Raw genomic sequence first — 7,412 nt, 5'->3', positions numbered from 1 at the left:
CCTCCGCTCACTCCCGGTTCACTTTCTCCCTCTTCTCCTTCTCTTTCAGCTTCCTGTCATGGCGTCGCTTCTCCGCGTCCTTCCGTGCCTCCGCGTACCGGCAGTTCGCAACCCAGATCTCGGGGAGTGGAGGATCCAAGGCATATCTATGGCGGCTCAGCCCCTGTGAACGAGACCAGGGTTAGGAAGAGAATGATGACACAAGCGATCAATGCTTAGAAATGGATCTTACCAGTTGGATGTACCCTTCTTCGGGGTGCATCTTGATTTCCCAAAGATCTCCGAGGCCACTCGAAGGGGGCCACTGTATGCCCCGCCTTCTGGGCGGCAATCTCATGGGAGAGCGGCTCCTCCATCATTCGGAAGCCCTCGTATGGGGCCTCCGGCGTCAGCTTGTGGAGAGGAAGCTTCCTCTCCATGAGGGGACGCACCCTCCACCGGTGAAAGATCGCGACGACGGTGGCCGCCTCAGCCCCTTGCCCATCAGGTGACGCAGCGCATCGGTGTACACCTTGAGCTTGGCCTGGCGCTCGGGGGTGACACCCTGTATTGCCAAGACTCTGGCCTCTCCGTCAGAATCTTGCCAGTATACGCCGGAAGCCGCTCGTCGTCCTTGAGGAGGTAGAACCACGCCTTATCCCAGTCATGATTATTCATCGTCATCGTGCAGGGGATATACAGGTCCTTCCTCGACTCTCGCACTCGGAGCGTGAGGCCGCCAGCGCGAACGTGCCTCCTCACCCCCGCCGAGACGGACTCGGTGTAGAGCTCTCCCCGGAACAGATGCCTCCACAGGTCCCAGTGCGCCGACACCCCCAGGTAGCCCTCGTAGATGGCGACGAAGACCGCCGCCTGCAAGATAGTGTTGGGGGTGAAGTTGTGCAGCTCCACCTCGTAATGGCGGCAGAGCATGTGGAGGAACTGGCCGGTGGGGACACCGAAGCCCCGCTCGTGCAGCCACGCCAGGCTGACGATGTAGCCATTCGGGGGCGCCGGATCGGTGTTCGGTGGCAGGATCCTGGCGGCCACCATCGACTCCAGGAACGCCTTGTCGGCGACGGACTTGCCCCAAGGCACAGGATCGACCAGCTGCACCATGGCGATGGCGAAAAGGGGAGAGGGCTCGAATGAAAGCAAGGTGCGCTCACTACTTCCTCTTCCTCTCGCCTATCTGCTCTGGGGTTTCGGTGCAGGGCTGCGGCAGTAGGCAAAGGCAAATGCAAGGTGAGCCAAGCGGACTCCTCCACGCCCTTCTTTTTATCCACAGCAAACGGGCGGATTCATCGCGGCCATCCCAAATCGACCACATTGAATGCAGTAGATATCGCTGTCTCTGCCAGCTGGGCCCCACGATCGTGGGAACCCGCGCGCAAACGCAATAACTACAGCGGGGCAATTACCGAAGCGGTACAGGCGCACTGTAGCAGACGTCCCGTCATTCGGCGGCCGCCCGCGCCGTTCCGTCTGCCCGAGGACATCGCCTAAAAAAGCGCGCCTACTTCGCACGCGTTGGGCCATGTCACGAACGACTCCACGACTCTGCGCGCCATGCCAAAACTGTGATGGAATATTCCCCCGGCGGGGTTCCTTGCTAACGAAGGAACTATGATTCCGAGCCCTACTGATCAGGGGCTCGGGGGCTGGCCCGCCGAGGGTTCAACAGCCACCCCAGATCAACAGAGTCAGGGGCAACATGGACGTGCTCATACAAAGCCTAGCCTCGAATGCAAGTTCGAGATGTCCTACGTTGTGTTCGAGGCCAGGTAGAGGCGGCGAGCACGAGGGATCCCATCGAGGGAGAGCATCGAGCCCTCGGACCCAATCAAATGGGTCCGAGCCTTGCCTAGCGAACCTTTGCGAATGCTTTATGGAATGTGTCTCTGGACCGCAAGTCAACCCTTATCGAACGGGGCACGGACGTTCACTCGAACCACCCACTAACAGCTCACCGAAGCATCCATAGCTCGCCGCCCGGGCAAGGGTAGCATGGCTTGCTTCACCCCTCCTCCTTGAGGAAAGGTAGACTGAGGGTCATGGCAATAAGATGAGGGTTCCCCTAATCACACTCACATGGGCTGGGGCTCGGGGGCTCCTCGCACAACTACGGCTAAGGCCGTACCCTCGAATAAACCGGCCACCGCCCGGTGTTGAAATCCCACGTGTCGAACGAGCCTTCTCGCACGCTCGATGAGCCATTTGAATTGGTCCAAAGGAGGCAAGGGTCGCCTTACCAGCTGAAAGGAATGCCGAAGCCGGTTGAAAGTAATGCCGAGGCCAGCTGAAACGAATGCTGAGTGGCCACGTCACACGATCAACCATACAAACGTGATGCTCACAGCCCTTGGACGAGTGGTCGCACTCCTCCAAGGCCTCGGGGGCTACACCCGTGGGTGCGCTGACGCACCCCCACGGAGAGAATTTCACAAATTTGAGAAACTAAACCCCAAAATATTGGCACCCGAGTCACTACCTCAAGGGCTTAAGCCTCCGTGGGACTGATACACACTCCCACAAAGGCTCGGGGGCTATTGTCGAGTACCGTAATAAGGGGCACCCTAACCTAGGGATTAAAATGCCCCCAAACATGCAAAACACAATCAGGCACTCGGGCCAAATCCTTCCCTGGAGCAGTGCCATCATCTATGCTTGGATGCCCAAATCCTCTCCAGGTGTAAAAAGCCCAAATACAAGTTCGGCCCACGGCCCGACACCATGGTGCGGCTCTTCCGAGGCCTCACAAGCCGCAGAGCAACCTTCGCCTCGCTCGAGGCCTCCTTGCCGAGGCCCCTGGCAGCGCACTACATCTCCGCCTCGCCCGAGGGTGAGGGGTCACCCTCGGAGTGCGAACAAACTCCGCCTCGTTCGAGACCCCCCCACCCTCGGCAGATTGGGGCGGTATCCCAACCACACAATGGGACTGGCACATTTATTGCTAACCACTCCACGGCATGGAGCGGGAGTCAGACGGCATGAGCAGCCATGTCGCACAGCAGACATGACCGGAGTCCCGTCCGCCAGCTCTTGTCACTGTGTCGCTATTTCTAGCACTGTGCGGATCTGCGGCACGTTGTGTGGACATGTCTGACACTACAACGCCACTGTACTACCAAATCTTTGTACTTTTTCCTCTGCAGGACCCTCGGCGAGCATGGGCAACAACCCTCGAACGCAGTACGGCCCTTGACCAGGGCAAGGCCACCGTCAGTAGCACCCTCGGCGCCCCGCCTCGTCAAACGTGGAGCATAGCACACCCTACAACTACTACCACGCCGTCGACTGGCGCCACAGGACAGGGACACGTCCCGGGCACGGTCAAAGGACTCCCAAGGACAACGACCACACCCGGCGCCATGCCCCACAGTGCTCGGCAACAGTAACCATCAACAGTTCTCCCCCGATTCGGGGAGAAAGGGACGACTCCAGAGACCACCCGTGCATGTAACCCGTCCCTCCTTGAGTCTATAAAAGGAGGGGGGAGCACACGAGCAGAACACGCTCACACTCGCACTCACATCTCCCCATATTGGCACTTGCCTCAATCAACTCTAGCATATCTGGAGACTTGGGAGCTTCTCTCCCTCTCTCGCTCAAGCTTGTACCCCATACTACAAGCACCCCGGTGCAAGACAATACAGTACTTCCCTCCTTGCTGGACATACGACCTCATTGGCCGGAACTAGGATAAATCCGGTGTCATTGTGTTTCCCCTTGTATCAACCATCTAGGGACTGGGACACGCAGCATCATTACTGGTTGGTGCTAGACCGCGAGGTCCGGACACCGACAGTATGCCCGTGTAGAATTCCCTTTATTTTTTTATAGAAAGCGAATTATTGCCATTTAGTACCAGAGAGGCGGGTTTCCCAACCGGTACTAAAGCCTCTTTTTCTGGCTGTGAAGCTAACCACCAAGCCCAAGAACGCACATATGTTGTTTCATCCACATGGACACTGAACCCAGGAAATGACGGATTAAGAAAGATTATGATGTTTTCATGTCCCACAAGTTACATGATGAGAGGCCTAGGATTTAAGTACTAATATTACCGAAGTGCTAACTTGCTAAGAAGTGTGATCTTTTGATGGTGTATATCTGCTGTTGGATCTCACCATACCACAACACTAGATTAGCATCAGACGTGAGTCGCTAAAACTCGATCATTAGCGACAAACTGTTGGTTTCTATAAGTTCTCAATGAACCGTCAGTCAGTGATACATATAAGATGTACCGAGGCATGATCGGTCGGTATTTAGTTTCTATGTACCATCTGACAATTGGTCGGCATAAGCTCAGATAGCGTCTAAATGTCAGTCGGCAAATGTGCCCACCCTTTTGCCTTCCAGGCGTGCGTGGCGTGCGCGAAATGAATCTCACATGTGCGCCTAAATAATTTGGTCCTGGCCCACAGGTCAGTTGAACGAACAAAACCCTAGCTATCCAATTTCTCCAAATCTGTCGCCGCTCGCTCCAAAGCGCCAGCGCCCGCGCCTTCATATCCTCTTGGCACTGCGGCCGCGCGCGGGAGCAAACTTTCGTGGCCGCCCCGCAGCCAAAACCTGCAGCCGCCCCATCCAAAGCCCTTCCTCTCCTCAGAATTTCTGTCGTCTCTTAGAAATTTGTGCGCGCCCCAGCCTTGCTGTGCGCCGGCTTTGCCTCCACCAGCCGCCAGTCCTGCCTCCCCCGGTCCGCTGCCGGACCTGCCTCCGCCGGCCACGCCTATCTCGGCCGGCCGCCGGGCCCTACCCATCGATTCGCCGGCCGCCGACCACCGGCCCTACCTCCACCGGGACGCCTACCTTCGCCGACCACTGGGCCCTGCCTCTGTACGCTGGCTGCCCCCAAATCTGGTGAGCTTCCCCCTCGCCCCTCACGTCCGTCTCCCCATCTGTCTCCCCATTAGCTGATTGTTGGGTTCGTCAATTCAGTTATTTAACCTCCGCTACTTGGAGTCCCTTACTCTTTCAGTTTTGCATTCAACCATTCAATGCCAGACGAGGCATCCCTATTATTTGTTTGGTATATTTGGCTAATTTGCTGCGCTGAGTGCTGAATTGTAAATTTTGATGTAAATTGGGATCTAAAATGAGCGTGTTGAAGTCAGCAGACATTCTTGTAGTGCTTGCCCAGGAAGATCAGTAAAATCAAGCTCTGTTAATAGATTTGGATATGCTTGTGCTTTATCCATCTCTATTTTTTTTTGGTTTTAGAAGTTTGACAACTTAAACAAAACTATATGTCATGGGTGTCTTGCTTTTATGTGTCCATGAATCTAGTGTGAGTGTGTGACCCTACCATTCTTCCACTATGCATATTGAAATGGTTGCTTAACTTTTTCTTTGACCAGACACTTCATTATTGCCTCAGCTGCTGATCTTTAGATCTGCAGTACAACAGAAATTTGTATTGCATCTTAAGGTAAATACATCAATTTTCAGTACTCTTTTTGTTTCAAGTTGTATAGATTGTTTTTTTTTTCAAATGTGATTGCCTCTCTTTAGGGAACGGGCTGGTGCTCATCTTGCAAGCATAGCAGCTGGTGAGAACTTGGTGAAGGCCTTGGTGACGGTATGGTTCTGTAGTTGCTATCCTTCCTCTCATATTGCTGTATTCTAATATTCTGATTTGTTGCGTGTACACTATCTGTTTTTTTGTATTTTTTAGTATATAAAGATCTTTTGATGGTACATATCAAAAGATTGGTTCTTTTGATGCTATGAATCTAATTTTCCCAACAATATTTATCTTTAGCAGGAAGAAACCAGGAGGCTAAAGAACTTATCTTTTCTAAGTAACAAAATATTCATCTTGTTCTTTTTCAAATGATTTCTCTTGTTTCTTTCATAAGTTATTAAAGGGTACCGGTGCATACTCCTTAAAATGCTTGCTTTTGTTGTTACTTTCAACATTATATTTTTGTTTTCCCTTTGTTGCCATTATATTTTCCATATTCATAATATGAACTAAAAAAAATACATTTAGTTAAATAAACATCCCTTTGGCTTTTGCTCCACCAATATTTCAAACAGAGAGGAGCCAATAAACAATAATCATGTACTTATGTTTTATCACATTATAATTTAGTAGTATATGGATGGGGTTGGATATATGTATGACCACTATATTAATACATGAGACCTTTTACAATGCTTGGAAATACTTGCGGCTGATCCAACTTGGATAACTTGTTCTGTTTGGTTTCCTAGTGTTGTAATAGGCCGAGGCATTTTTAAGAAATCTTGTAGGATGATGCAACTATTTGGTCGTTGCATACTAATGTCCGTCTTTTTATTGGTGCGGGAGGGAATGCCGGGTCCTGAGTACAATGAAATTGTTAGGAAGGTGTTTGATGATGAAGAACAAGGATACGAGTTTTATAACAACTACGCTAAGGAGAAAGGATTCAGTGTCAGGAAAGACTATTGTGAGTGGGACATTGGCCACAATGAGAGGACTCTTCGACATTTTGTTTGCAGTTGTCAAGGTTTCCGCAAAGAAAAGGAGCCGTCCCCTTCTCCTTGTTGATGAGGCTGTTACTGAATCTTGCTGCCATTCTTTGTACATTTTAGACCAAGATCACCGCTTCTTTCGTTCAGATGTTCTAATACTGTAGGCTGCGTTCCCAGGGAGCAGTGGTTCTAGGTTCTTAATTCTTACTCCTCTGTGTTTGGTTCGCTTTAGGAATTATCATTGGAATTCTTTGACATGATGTATATTTGAAGGGGTAAATTGAGCTGCTCGCCATAGCGATCTGTCTTTGGTCATTTCTTGACAGATAGCCTGTGCCGCAATTATTTTTTTCAGTAGCTTCAACTCGTTGGCCTATTGCTGCATGTCAGATGTTTAGAAGTAGAAACTGTAACTTGCCTACTGTGTATTGGCACAAATGTTCAGAGTTCTGACACTTTCTGTAGCTTTGTACATATAGCTGGCTAGTTGCGGCATCTAGTATCCTCTTCATGAGTTTTTGGGCTTCCGCGTGTTCCGGGTGGCTCAAATTGTAGTAGTTTTGCATATATAAAGTTTTTTTGGTTGTCACATGTGTACTTTGTTGGGTTAGGAATAGTCTGAAACAAGCTACACATAAACAGAGGTAGATTGGTAGAACTAATTTCTATTTTTGTTGCATTTACAGCAACAAGTTTCTGAAGCTCCTTTCATTCAATCTGCTGAAAAAAAATAGTTGTGCAACAAGTTTCTGAAGCTCCCTGCGTGTCTGAACAAATTTGTCTGTCGCTTTGATGTCTGAAGCTCCTGCGAACGTCGAACATGGATCTAAAAAGAGCATTTGTTTTTGAGATCTACTATTTTTATATAAAATTTATATAAAAAGCTTCTGTGTTTCCCTTTTTGTTGCAAGTAGTACAAGTTTGAATCTGTAAGTTCAGTCCTAGTTACCCATCGACAAATGAAT

The 7,412-nt window shown here is 50.5% G+C and overlaps 1 long non-coding RNA gene across 1 annotated transcript; it reads left to right on the top strand.

The window, feature by feature from the left end:
* Positions 1 to 4,429: 4,429 nt before the first annotated feature.
* Positions 4,430 to 6,762, top strand: LOC120645149. Its single transcript, XR_005664156.1, has 3 exons — positions 4,430 to 4,848; positions 5,346 to 5,416; positions 5,500 to 6,762. It is a non-coding gene; the product is annotated as an uncharacterized LOC120645149 (long non-coding RNA).
* Positions 6,763 to 7,412: the final 650 nt, after the last annotated feature.

Source organism: Panicum virgatum, chromosome 8K, assembly GCF_016808335.1.
Source record: "Panicum virgatum strain AP13 chromosome 8K, P.virgatum_v5, whole genome shotgun sequence".
Classification (NCBI taxonomy): Eukaryota; Viridiplantae; Streptophyta; class Magnoliopsida; order Poales; family Poaceae; genus Panicum; species Panicum virgatum.
Note: the sequence above shows the minus strand (reverse complement) of the source record. Positions and strands in the feature narration are given on the sequence as shown.